This window comes from Megalopta genalis, chromosome 11 (genome assembly GCF_051020955.1).
Source record: "Megalopta genalis isolate 19385.01 chromosome 11, iyMegGena1_principal, whole genome shotgun sequence".
NCBI lineage: Eukaryota > Metazoa > Arthropoda > Insecta > Hymenoptera > Halictidae > Megalopta > Megalopta genalis.
Window position 1 is genome coordinate 2,265,168 of NC_135023.1, and position 15,266 is coordinate 2,280,433.

At 33.4% G+C, this 15,266-nt stretch overlaps 1 long non-coding RNA gene across 1 annotated transcript; it reads left to right on the forward strand.

Annotated features, from left to right (window-relative positions):
- The first annotated feature begins 7,578 nt into the window (after positions 1 to 7,578).
- Positions 7,579 to 14,678, forward strand: LOC143260279 (uncharacterized). Its single transcript, XR_013034417.1, has 2 exons — positions 7,579 to 7,862; positions 12,614 to 14,678. It is a non-coding gene; the product is annotated as an uncharacterized LOC143260279 (long non-coding RNA).
- Positions 14,679 to 15,266: the final 588 nt, after the last annotated feature.

Genomic DNA, 15,266 nt, shown 5'->3' on the forward strand with positions numbered 1-15,266 from the left:
TATGATTACAACGTCGTTGGTTGATGGAGCGAGCGAGATACGAGTCTTTTGAACGTTGTGCGAGCGCCGATGAGGCTAATTTTTTTCATAAGTATTGCTCTTTCTCGATTTTTTTCAAAATTAAGTTCTTAATGTTTTAAATATATTTCGGATAAAGATATAGGCAAAAGTAATTTTTGAGCATTTTTTATTCCATCGTTTACCCGAATGTATATACTTCTTATTACAGTTTTATTTCACATTCTTTATATTAAATAGATACACGTGACTCCCATTAATATTCGGACACGATATTATTAGAAAAATTATTGCTCCCTTTTATTGTTTATGGAAGTATTATTGAATCGTTTTCTCATATAATAAAGCACTTCTTAAAGTAAGTAGAAAAATAAATTTTGTTTAGTTATTGCACATGTTCTTTTGTATAATAAGCGATAAACAAGATTGTGACAAAATTTAACGTCGCAAAAATATTCGGACACAACATCTTAGATGCCAGAGTAAAATATTGTATTACATTGACGACGCCGCTAACACATATTGTATATAAATAAATAAAAATTCGTTGTAAGAACTCGGTACCACAGAAATTATTGGTGATATCAGACGCTTTACTTGTGAAAATGGGATGAAAAGGAAGAAATACGTCTTTTGAAATCCGACAATTGGTTATTTATCACAAGGGAATGGGATCTTTTAACAATAAAGCAAAATTAATGGAAACAATCACGAAAATATGGTCAGAAATTCCGACTGAGTTTTGTGTTCGATTAATTGAATTTATGCCACACAGATGCAATGCAGTCCTCAAATCCAAGGGTTATCCAACATCTTATTAGACTGTTATGAAAACTACAGTCAATGATACATCGCTGTTTTTCATTAAAAGTGATTATATAACTTAAGCGGCGTATGTTTCTATGCATTCGTAGGTACCGAACAATTCTATCAGAAGCTTATACTATTTCTTTCGTCCTTTCCTAATTCAATGGGATCTCGATGTTGCGAGCCATCCTTGTCCTGCTCGCCTCTAGCGTACACATGTTCGTATCTATTGTCTCGAGTCGTCTGTAAGTCATTCCTCTGACGGCTTGATTGTTCTCGTCGGAGACCCTAAACGAGAAAGCCACTTGAAGGTGCCATAAAATAGTATTCCCTGCAATTGCTGTCAAGGACGGAAGGACTGTCCTGAAACTATGCTTATCGTAAACGAGAATTTCGAAGCATTGCACAGCATATGGTGTATCTCGACGTATTTCGTTTCTTTTTTATGAAACCATTTCTAAATAAACCATAGACCTTTCCTAATATATTAAAGAATTTTGTCAGCTTCTTCTTTGTTGAAAATTGTGGTTCAAAATAATGAGGAAGAAAAATAATTGATATGTTTCTTTCTTTTTCGCAGGAATAGAGAAAAGACTGTTCCTCAATACATAATCTATTGCAATCAGTGTTTTAAATTTTTCAGATTTTCTGGTAGGGTTTGATCGTATTAGTCTACTTGGACTAAATGATATTAACGAAACTAAGGGAATCGTGAAAATAATATAAAATTTCGAGTTACTGCAGTAGCTGTGTGTGTGTGTGTGTGCAATGTAATTTAAGTTGTAATTTTTTCCATAATTTAAATATTTAATCTTTTTAACTTACTTCTAATAAACGAATTTTATTATGTCTGACGGTGCATTATTTTTTAATACAATATTAATCGATCTCGTAGTAATATGACTGAAACTTTTGGATCGATTAAATATATGTACTACTCGATTAAAAACATCTAGCATTTAATATTTTCAACTATTTCATCATAAATACTGTACGATATTTTTGCAGTATAATTTATGCTGAAATTCATTTGCATCTTGTAATTGCGAAACAAATGACAACCTAGCAGAGTTGTACATTATTTAGATAATAAATTATAGAAACGTTACGAAGAAAAGATATTTCTTCATCTTTATGCAATATTGTGGAGGGTCCTAATAAAATAAGTATCTTTATTCGATGTGTTTGAAATAAATAATTTTATTAGTCGAGAATTTGTCCGACAAATAAAAATACAACTTAATTATCAACACGTAACTACATTGTTCCAGAACAAAAACAAATCAATATTCATAGAATCGTTTTTCAAATAAAGATAGGAAAGTGTCGAATATGTGGATGCTTGGTCTCAAGTTTCCGATTATGCTCTCTCGTTTTCATTTCGGGGTAATACAGTATCTAACAAAAAGATAACATACTTTAAAACTAATGTAATTTTTATTTATGTAACATTACAACTAAAATACTGTTTCTATATAAATTGACAAAATACCACTATAAACATACACAAATGAAATAAAATTGCATTTCGCAAGTGTAAACAATTTTATTTAAAAAAAGAGAATTTTTATGCAAATACAGTCGGACAAAATGTTAGCACACTTAACTAAAAATTATGTATGTCAATAAATCAAGCAATAATATTGAATGCCTAATGTTTTGTGGCTTCATCTTTCCACTTATTAACAGTCGTCATTATCTACGAAGTTTCTTTATTAGTTTTTTGTTCTAATTGTTTCTTATCATCTTAAATACATTTTTATCATTCGGCAATCTTTTGAAATTATCTGCCATTTGCATAATGCATGGTTATGATTTTCGCAACAATTTTCAACGATATGATCTTGCTGATTAATCCTCGAGAAAAAAATTCGCAGCATCACCCTGTTGAAAAATATGTACAGGGTATTCCTGAAACTATATACAAGCGGTCACCGGGTTATTCTTCATAAAAAAGAAATGAAAAAGATATAGAGTGACTTCTTTTTTTTTAGGATTTCGTTTTTGAGAAAACCAGGTTTTAAACCTTGCTTTGTACATACGCTTTTCCGGCTATAAGCGATGTACAGCGCTTAGCAAATTTTCAATCTCGATTTTCTCGAAAACTAAATCCTAAACAAAAAAATATTTTATTTTACACTTTTTTCATGTTTTTTTTTATTTGGAATTACATGGAGTCGCAACATAATTCTTAGTGAAATATGCCATCATTATTTTCCACCGTATTTCCATAAAAATTCTTTTTTTCTAAGTAAAATTGTTTAAACTGGCGTAACGTAATTTTATTTTATTTGTGTATGTTCATAACAGTAATTTACAAATCTATATAGTATTAGAATCTCGGCTATTACCTTAAATAAATCTAAATTACGTTAATTTTAAAGTGTGCTATCTATTCGTCCGGCACTGTAGCTCGTTGAGTTTCTTCTTCTTTGAGCTTCTTCACATGTCGCGAAGTAAAGATATTTTTCTATCAGAAAGTATCAGTGCACATTTCTTTTTACATCCATTTCCAATACATACATTTTTTATTCAAAGCGTATTTATTCGTGGCGTTGAATATAATTTTCATCTTTTATCTTTATCTTTATATGAAGGCTACGAATAGATTTGCGGATAACTTTTGCCAGAATTTTGAAGATTCAAACTTTTACATTCTTGAATATACCTTCATAAAGCAGAGATTGAAAACAATTATGACATCGGTTTCAGTTCGTGAAAGAATTATGGAGAATCCAAAAATTCTCATCAAACAGTTTCCATTGTTTAATGATGGAAATAAACAAAAAGCACAATACCGCGTATCCAATTAAATAATGATATTTTATTCGAAGTATGCACACGTGCTATTTTATGTCCTTTATATCCGTTTATGTAACTGCGACAGGCTGATTAGAACGCGCTGTTTGACCCATCAATTGAAACAAAAAACTCAACGCACACAAAATAACTGCCGAGTAGCGACGATGTCTTCGAGCACCAAGGAGAAATGTGATAGTTGAATGCCGACATTTAAAATCGATATTATGTATATAGGTCCATAACTGTTAATTTTCAGTTCTGTATGATAGCCAGATAGGATTAGTATGTCACTTACTGTGCCCATTAAAGTGGCGTCTGAAGTTTTCGATAAATTATATGATTTTCTATGTTGATGTCTTTTATGTTGTTGATGTCATATATGTTGATGTCTTTTACATAACTACTAATTTTATTATAATTGAAATATATAAGGAACATAAAATATTTAACAAAATATAAATAGTAGTTTTCGATCGAGTTACTGTGCCTTGTAAGAATGAAAAGTTTACTACTGCGTGCTATTTGAGCCGTTCAGTGCATACATCGATTAACTCCACTTTCTGAAAAATTTTAAATTTATGTGTCAAAGCACTTGCTATAGTCATAACTTTTTATATTTATAATAACTTCCCTGTGTAATAAAAATTAACACCATTAAACGGCAACATTTTTTTGGCCATTGAAAAATAAGTAATTTATTTCAGAAGTCATTTTGATTAACTCCATACCCTAATGTAATCGTTGCTTTATTGTCATGCATCAACGCTTTGTTTTAAACAGCCGAAGATGCTTTCCCCCCTCTCAATAATATTGGTAATAAAATCGCATCGACAAACAGATTAAAAAAAAGCGCAATGCAAACGGTAGTTAGTATAACAGTGATCTCGCACGCTGAATGTTACTGTCTACTTCACCATTACTGCACGGCCTACATATTTTCTTGGTCTTTTCATCATTACTCCCAGATTGTTTTTAAAGAAATAAATATTATACCGTTATAACCAAGATGAGTGAGACTAATAACAACGTGGATGACGAAAACAGTGATGGTTCTTCAATACGATTTATTAACAGAAAGTGTGGTTCAAGAAGACGTTTATCGTTTTCCTCGGATTCATCTGATTGCAACAGTACAAATTTCGCAACAAACACGTTGATCGGGAGGAAAAGAAGTTGTAATCCTGATAAATGGACACGAAATTTACAAAAGCATAACAGAACAAAAGGTTTGGCATATAGGAATAGGGGAGGAAATTTAATACCTGCAAAAACATTTGTCGATATAAAATGCAGATGCCGCCAAAAGTGCAACCAAAAAATTTTTTCAAATGAGAGAGAGACTGCCATGAAGGCATTTTATAGATTACATAGTCAGCTTGACCAAAATATTTTCTTAAGAGGTTGTATTAAAGTCAACGAAATAAAAAGAAGGCGCCCCACGAATGAAACTAAAGAACGAAGATCACATTCTTTTACATATTACTTTCGAAAAGACACACGTGATATTCTCGTTTGCAAAAAATATTTTAGAGACACTTATCAGGTGAGCGATGGGCGGATATACAAATGTTGTCCTAAAGAACAAGTTACATCTTTGGTTGATACCGTAGTCACTACACTAGAGCTCATAATCCAAGACGACAATATTTAGATCCTGACTTAAATATTAAGAAGATGTGTGAACTATACGTCACAGAATGTGAAAAGGAAAATGTAGTACCAGTGAAAGAAAAGTATTACTATAATGTGTTCTCTACAAAATTTAATTTACATTTTAAACAACCATCAAAGGATACGTGTCAAAATTGTGATGCTTTGCAAATAAAAATTCAATCCTCAGACGGTGAGGCAAAGAAGATGGCAGAAATTGAAAAGGAAACTCACTTAGAAGAGGCTAAACGGGCTCGCAGCCAAATGGCTGCCGACCGAATGGCAACATCAGAAAAAGTTTTCTTATTTTCTTTCGACTTGGAAGAAGCTTTGTCCTTTCCCAAGCTGACCACATCCGTAGCTTATTATAAGCGTAATTTATGTGTTTATAATTTCGGATGTCATGAATTCATTAAAAATATAAGTCACATGTTTGTTTGGCCAGAAACTGAAGGATCTCGTGGGTCTCAAGAAATTTCATCTTGTCTAATAAAGTACATAAAGACTTACGCTACAAACTTTGAAAAAATAATAACATATTCGGATTCGTGTACCGGGCAAAACAGAAATATTAAAACTGTCTTAAGTTTATTGAAACTTGTTCAGAGTATGGAAATAAGAGCTGAGTCAATTGAAATGAAATTTTTGGTAAGTGGGCACAGCTATTTGCCTAATGACTCAGATTTTGCCATTATTGAGTCACGTGCGAAAAAAAATCAAAACATTTTTTCACCAGATGATTGGTACAATATAATCAAAACATGTAAAAAGAAAGCTCCATTTCATCTAATCCAAATGACCCACCAAGATATTTTTTCAACAAAACCTTTAGAACAATCAATCATTAACAGAAAAGTAACCGTCACAGGCTTTCCAGTAAATTGGCTTAAAATACGCTCGATAAAATTAGAAAGGTCCAAACCCCATCTCATACAATTCAAATGTGATTATAATGAAGATACAGAATTTAAAGCCATTAATTTAAGAAAATCTGTATCAGGTAGACCGCAAAGTTTGAAAAATATATATCAGCCTTTATTATATCCTAAAGGCAGAACTGTGACAAGGGAAAAATGGAGAGACATGATGGACCTGCTAAAATACATTCCTCCTGTTGAACATGATTACTATAAAAACTTGACAACAAATCGAAATGACGAATCCTCACATCCAGCTGATGAAGAAGACATTATTTATAATATTTCTGATGAATTAATTACAAATAATATAATATAACAGAACTGTGAACATTCATGTTTATGCAAAAGCTGTAATAAAAATATATAATAACTAACTTTTTCTGTAATAAAAAACTTAAAAATTTAAAGACTGAATTTAACTTTACTACTTTTTTTCAGTTGCCAAATTGATTAACTCCACCAGTCACATAAAAGCTGTAACATTACTGACGATTATTTTTTGGCTATTCTTTCTTATTAATTTTATACAGCGTCAGATGAAAGCTATATCTGTATTTATGCATTCTACATTATATGTGTGAATCTATATTATAACAGGAATTTTAGAAAACAATGTACATCGTTTCATCGCGTTTCTCAACTTCTTCTTTTATGGAGTTAAGCGATGTGTGCACTGAACGGCTCATTTACTGAGCCTTTTCTAGTTATCATCTGCACACTCATCTAATTACTATATGTCAATCTCTGTGCACTGATCTAATCACTATAAAGAGTGCTAGGTAAATACTAAAGTTCGAAAATTATATGAGCTTTGGGTATCATAATTTATTACACATGTTCAGTACAATCACGTATAGCGTATACACATTTCACGGACAAAAAAAGTAATCTTAAATGTAACACGTAGTTTGCTATAAGAGGGCTCAGTCTAGACTGTTTTTCTGCAATTTGGTAGAGTTTTTTGAATATAATAATTTATTTTTTTGTTTTGTGGAAAGCATGATTTTTGTATTTTTTTTATCTTTATTTGCAAAGTGATTAGTAAGTCTTTTAACAAAATCAGGAAAGAAGGAAATTCTGCGGCTGGAAGAAAAAACACTGAATGTCACATGTTTTCACTTTCGAGATGTTTGTCCTTTAAAGTTCTTACAGAAACCAATTCCTTTCTTGGTTTTCCATTTATTGAGCTTATCGTATTTGCATAAACTGAAATTTCTTGAAATTGTAACATGTTGCGGTATTCTCTACAGTCACTGAATTATGCCGCGAGATCTAGGACGCTCGGAGCGTGGGCTGAGTCGAATGGTGCCGGCCCTGAGCAACGGCGAGTGCGCGTAGGGTTTGTGCGTCGTGCCGAGCCGTGAGTCTGGGGAGTGGGGAATGCCTCGTTTCTGGCTGAGGAAGCGATCTGCCGAGAACGAGGATCACTGTCGCGTAGACCGTAGCGTTGGGTATTTGGAAGAAATAAGTGTAACTGTGACAATTCGAGCCGAGATTAATTCATACGAAATGAAGGAAGATAGCCGCTAAAGACCATAGGGCAGCAGGCGAAATAATAAAGGACAGTGCTGGCAACAACTGGCAGCGACCGTTCCAAAGATATGGCAAGACTAGTGACCGGCCAGAAGCCGCATTCGTAACTGGGAATTTCTGATCAGTTTTTCGGTAAGTCTCATTATCAGTACGAATTTCTTCATTTACATTTCAATGGCTCGGACACCTTCTCTCGGATGGGCTAATTATTCGCCAGTGCAAATTATTACACGCCACGTGCGTTACGCATATGGCGTCTCGAGAAAGCTTGCGAAACTGGAAGCACGTGTCTTCCACGTGGGCAATCGGTTCTTGCGGATATATGGCGTCGCGGCCATATTTATTTATATTAATATTCGGACAACTTTTAAAACACCATAACTTGCTTAGAACTGGACTGAACAACTTGAATTTTGTTATTGCTTAGAATGATTAAAGAAAATAATATATGACGAAATATATATAACGATGATTTAAGAAATGCATTTCGTAGATCTCGGTAATTTATATGCATGTTGAAAATTTCAGCGGAATCGGTTGACTTTGGTATAAGCGGTAAACAATTAAAGATCGCAAAAATCGCAGTTTTGTCCTGATTTTTAATATTTCTGTCCAATAATTGTGAGAAAGTTGCTGTTTTAAAATTTGTTTAATGCTCGTAACTATGACCTTGCGTTAACTGATTTCGATGAAATTTTCGGCATGCATGTAACTTATCGAGATCTACAATTCCTAATATATTTTCTTTGCAATATGTAAGCTTATTTTCTAATAAAATGTCGCTTTATGGGCATGTCTTGTATTTATTTCTTTATTTCTAGATATCTGAAACTGTTTCTTAAGTTGTTTAATGTAAGTATTGTATAACATACTGTATAGCGTACCTGATTATACATTCACTTCAGATTGATCCTCTATAACTTGAGATATTATTTTATTGTCGTTAAGAATATGAAATCCTTTATCATTTCCATCATTTTTAATCACATTTTCTACATCGCACTCTACGCAGTGTGAAATGCACCTTGCAACATTATATATATAACTTTGTGATTACGGTTTGTTCGCTATCTGATCTTTCATGCAAAGATGAATTACTTTCACCGACTTTTAGAAGCTGTTATTCATTTTTATTCCTCTATTCGTGTTTGCTGCATCATCTTCTTTGCATTTTAATATGTTATCTTTATAATTTTTTTATGATATATACAGTAAATCTACCAATGTTATATTTACGAGACAAGAGATTAATTGTTTCTGAAGCGTCTATTAATTTCAAATTTTTCTTCAATACAAAGCACCACTCTTTTTCTCTTTTCGTTTGATTTGTGTGAAGACGTAATGAGAATATAGTTTCTGGACGAATCACATAGATACAAGTAACTGAATTAAATCGTTACTTATCTTACATTCTATGCAGGAAGACTATGCTAGAATTTCTAACTAAGAAACAAAAACAGTGTGTTGTATAATGGGTATGTCGCGTAGACTGGAGTTGGATAAGAGGAGCATCGTTCCTGACATCCAATTGTTGGTAACGGGTTACTATGTTGGATAAACACAGTCCAGATAAACGGTGTTTTACTAGTTCTTGTACTAGTTGTTCTATCATTAGTATTTATTTAAGATTGATGTCGTTTTTAAATCTCTATTTTATACGATTTTAAGATTTGTTTATAGTATGTATTTTTTTTTGTTGCAACTTGAATGTCCGAATTATATATAATATATATTATATATTATCAAATATTTCAAGATTTAATGAAAAGTATTTGTTTAATATAATGTTTTACAAGTAGTGTATAAACAAGGATTCGGACCTGGACAAACTAATCTAAATTGGAATCGAAATTGCGTAGGAACCGTATTTTATTAGGCTTCCCTCAATTTATTTTCTTTATTACATCACCGCCCAATGCTTCATCCTGTAGCAAATGATAAAATGTCATGGTTAATAGTAAATCAAAGACCTATGCATATAAACTGTGAATCGTTTAATAGAGTTCGATGATGTACCTGCGCTGTTGTCTGTTTTTGAGTTGAAGTAAATTACCTCTCAGATGTTATACCAACAGAACTTTTATGATTTTCATTATTTTTATCGGTTTCTTTGCTTTTGTTACATGCTCCACTGCCATTAGCTTTATCTGTTTTTTCCGCTTCTTCTTCATCGTTACTACTACTGACAATAACTATTATCTCGTCATTATTGAAGGGTTTTACCGGTCTATTAGCAAATAATGTTTGCATCTATAAAATAGCATGCGATTATCCAATCTGTCAAATCTGATAGTATATTATCATTTTTAAATGAGTTTGTTTGCAAGTATACATATACTTCTGTCTTTTCTTTTTGTGCTTCCTCCTTTCTCTTATCACAATAATTTTGAATTTCTTTCCTGATATTTCCAATATCTGCAGTTGTTTCAGTAGTTTCCAAACATAGCACAAGTTCTTTTATTTCACGACTATATGTAAAGAATTAATTGTAACAATACAATCGAGCTTATAATGGCAAATCAATATTTTGAAATATTACATTGTATATGCTTGACCTCTGTAGGTTATTAAAAGCGTTAGTGTTATTTTTGTTAACAAATTTACCTAATGCTTTATTTAGATCATTCACTGTTAGTATTGTTCATAGGTTTTTATTTTCAACCAAACTGGTGTCCTTTTAGTTTTGCTTGTATGTGGTTTCCACAAAACCTTAATTCTCCTAGTTAAAAAACCAAACACAAATTTTACCTTCGAGCACCTTGTAGAATATCGCAATTTTTGTTTACCTCAGTATAGCTCATAATGTCAGTCGTATCCTGGAGTACTTACCGGAACTTCTTGTTTTACAGAATACAATTAATTCGTGAGAATTAGCAACTTTATCACAATATTTCTGTGCCAATCTAAAATACACATATTACTTGTATTCGTTATATATACTAATAGAATCTTACCTAGTCGAATCGAACCATTCTTTATCTTTCAAGTAAATTACTTTCAATCGAATATACGGCAAGACCGGTTGCTTCGGATGATTTGACAATTGTTCCGCGGTACTAGGAATCAATTCATTTTCTATGCGTCGGTCGACGATATTAAAAACTGATTCTGATAGCAATCTATCATTGTTACTTTTTATATTTGTATCATTAAGGACCAGAGTGTCAAACACAAATGGTCTAACGGTTTTTAATTTCAATTTCTTCAACTTAAACTTATTACCGTTTACGCTAAGTATGACAATGTGTTTGGCCTTTGATTCGCCTTCGCATAAAGAAATCGCAATCTGTAAGTGCGTTTCTTAAGCAGTAGTTTCTTATTTTTCATGCATCATAATTAATAAATAAATCTAAAAATATACCTGTTTGAGAAATGTAGTATTGTCTTTTAGAGTTAAACACGTGTGTGATACAACATTCCTATTCCCCTCCCCACACGACAAAGTCAACAAAAGAGGGAAGGTGGGCTTCCGAAGTATATCCACGTTTAAGACATGGTGCACGTTTTTTATGTAAAACAAACAAATTAAAGCATTTCACCTATGAATGAAAATCATTTGCAATAAAAAAAAATGGAAAGACCTCTCAATACATATATGGATCTCATAAGTTCACCTTAAAATCGTTCAACATCCGTATTAATTTATCATCGTTCATGCAGCTTAAACCAAAAATTGCAACATGGGTATTACCCATTTTTATCATCAGTGGTGGAATGATCATTTTAGGGGTGGCTGTCCATTTTCCAAAATAATTTATGAAACCAGACACAGACAACAAGTCCATTTGGCCCATTTATTCCACAACCTATAATTTTGATTATAATTACTAATGGCTGAATCAATGTTGAAAAATCACTGTACTTAAACTATTGATATTATATTTCTTACTTGGATGGTCGTTTTTCCCGTGAATGGAAAATATTAGCATGTCAATATTAAAATTTGGATCCTAAAAATTTACAGTTTTAAAGGTACAGTGTGGGAATGTTAATTCTGGCTCGCTCAAAAATTGGATGTTAATTGCTCTGATGAAAAAACAATCATTAATATTTGTCGTACTTCAAATACCATCTTATATTGATATTATCATATCTTGCTAACCTGGGACCCATACAGTATTTATTTAACAATTCCATACATTTTAATTCATCAGAAGTTGTTGGTTTCGCATCGTGAAATAAATCTCCACAATGAAATATAAGGTCTACATTTTTTTCCTTGCTACATTGAAGTATTTCTTCAAAAGTATTAATGCTCTCATCCGATGACTCTTCTGCTTGTATAAATTAATTATTTGCAGTATATATGTGCGTGTGTTGCTGTCAACGGTCATGATGCTACCACTGAGTAACCACATCAATGGCCTTGCCATTTTTTAATTACTGTAATGTCTCCAGTTACATTTCGAAATATGTATTCTTCGATGCATTCTCGGCATCGACTAGCGTTTGATGTTTCCAGGATTACAGAACCATATCCTTCACAATGACAATCTGCCTCACTTCTGTGGTTTCCTGCGATGATATGCCAGCAGCCTTCAGGAAATAATTCTCTTTCTTCTGCTGCCACTCGAGACCAACATTTTTCACACAATTTGTATTCTTCAGCTTCAAACACGAGTTGCATTTTCCTTATACATTGGCATATTAAGAGATCCTCGTGCACCTCTGGATAATCAGCGGGATTTACTTCATCCTGAAAGTGATTCCAATTTTTAATTTGTGTCGGACGAACTATCGAAGACGAAGGAGTGTTTTAATTTATCCTGATGTTTCGCGATTAGGTGTCCGGTCGCATCTGTTTTTAAAATTGCATTATTTATATCCGACATCTACTATCTCGTATGGCCCGATGTAACATGGATCGAATTTACTTGTTTCAGGTTCTTTTTACACATGGACGTATTACTCCACCATAAGTTATGTCGGATTAGCTCACTTATCGTAATTCCCGAAGATTAATTCGTGGGGTGTGAAATTCGTAGCTTCGTGGACGGAGGTATTTATATGAAATCATGGCAAATGGTAAGTAGAGGTCCCATTCTTCATATGACTCGATGTATTGTTTTAGATGTTCTGTTAATACAATATATGGCTCCTTTTTAACGATCCATCTCGGCAACATGTAGCATTAGTTTCCCAAGAAACTAGTGTTTTCATCTATCGAAATGGATTTTGGTGTCTCACGTATTGCAATGAAATGACTCGCGGACGCGTCAGCTATTATCATGGCTTTAATATCTGATAAAGCAACTGCTAACCAATACTTTTTTAAATTGTCTCGCATAGTTAAAATGTAGCGATTTCCATTGATTGTTTTTGGAAGTAGTCCAAATGTGTCGATGGCAAGTTCGTCAAAAGGTTCCAGAGATGTGTCCGTAATAATCACGGGTTGACGGGTTTTGTTCTGATAAGTGAACGAATGAATTCTTGTGAATCTTTTCTCATTTCGGGGCAGTGATATTTTTCTTTTAACCCTTTCGGTACGGAGGACCTGGCCGCGGTTATACATTCGTGGAACGAGGAAGTTTTTCGCAAGAGTGGTTGCTCTGTCCGACAGCGTAAACCGCGAAAACATGTTTTGCGGCATTCATAGAAATCTCGAGCGTGATTGACACTAAACTTTTCATTCGGACCGCGACATCGGTGACTGACGCGGAATTTAACGTGTTTGAAAAACATTTCTAAAATGTTTATACTGCTTAGTCGTAACCTAAACCAATCCTCGGCAGAAAACCGATTTCGACGGTATCTTATCTCGCCGATCAGACGGAAGGACAGACAACAAAACAGGCATGGCGCTTAACGTTTTAAAATCATATCTTTTTCTTTACAGTACATTAATTAAAGTAAATGGCATTGATATAAATAATATGGTCCAATATTACAAAATTAAAATAAATAACAAAATTAATAGTGTAACATAATAAATAATAAAACTAATAGTGAAATATAATCAACGACAAAACTAATAGTGTAACTTGGTGTGATAGTTTTCGAAACAAGGGGAAACGCGCAAGCCCACATTACATTGTTCGCACTGATACTTGGATTCACGTCTCACACCACCAGCCGCACATACAACACATCTTCGTTTTCGATCTTTTTTCCCCGACTGATATATCGAAGGAAAATGTCCCCCTGTGAGCCGATGATATTCATGATTCTTGTGTTATTTTTCTAATATTTCCTTAATCAACTGAAGGTGAAATTTCGCCATTGGGATTTGTTTTTTTGTGGTGTGCTTATATAGGCAGTATGCGTTTTGGGCTTTAGAACAATTTCATTTTTTCTTGACTTCTTAGGTACTTCTGCAAATTCTGCGGTTTGGATAGTGAAAAGCATATAAAATTTCTTTCTATCAAACCATTTCATTGCAAACAGATTTTCAGATGAGCGGAACACTGGCTTTCCTTTTTTCAATTTATCAGTTATTTTAAGCATCTCTTTCCGTCTTCTTTGCACAGTGCCACAAGCGTTCGTACTTTTTTCGTGGGGTAGGTTGAACAATATGGGACTGGAAAACCAGTTATCCAGATAAATACAATAGTCTTAGTTGCCAACCCAATGGCCTTTGTTTAGAAAAGGTTGCAAAAGCGACATTATAAAGTTCCCTGGCTTTCCAATATATTGATATTCGGTAGCTACAGTAGCACTAGCCCCACAATAAATGATTATATCTTGGATATAATCCGTCTTGCAGTCACAAAGTGGGAATGATTTTATACCAAACCTACTCCTTTTCGAGGGAATATATTGTTTAAATGAGAGACGGCCTTTGTAGAGGAGTAGACTTTCGTCTATACATAACCGCTGGTATGGCTGAAATGCATTGATAAAAAGATGTTCGTAGCATTTCCACTACTTCATTTATTTTGTATAAACGATCAGCAGTGCGACCGACTATGTCCGTAAAATGCAACACTTTCAATAATGAAAAGTAGCGATCTCTACTCATAATTTGACTGAATATATCGCTTCGGAGAAGCTTATCTTTAGACCAATATTCATTTAAGGATAGCTTTTTGGTTCGCGTCATTAATAACGACGCAGCAATAAAACAATATAATTCATCCACTTCCATCCCTTCCGAACCCTTCTGTCGACACCAGTAATTGTTTGTTTTTTCCACAATAAATTTAACTAAATCTTCAGAAAAAAGTAGTCTGAAGTAATCCAAAATTCTCGACGAACGATTTAAATTGTTCCCAACTACTCCCGAATGATGTGGCGTAACATCATGAATTTTTGGACTGAGCTTCTTTGATGTCCATTTGATGCTAGAAGGAGTATCAATTCGTACTTCAGGCTCTTCTGCTTCTTCAGATTCTGAGGTGCTAAGTACACGTGCTCGATTGTTCCTCCTTTTGCGAAATGCTAAATTATATTGATTTTCTTCATCAGAATCTCTTTTGGAATCAATGATTTCTTTTATTCATTGTTCTCCTTTCAAGCGTTTTACACTCATCCTGAAGGGAACTAAATTCAAATTGTAAGTTATACATTAAAAAAATTAACGATATAAGCAAACATTCC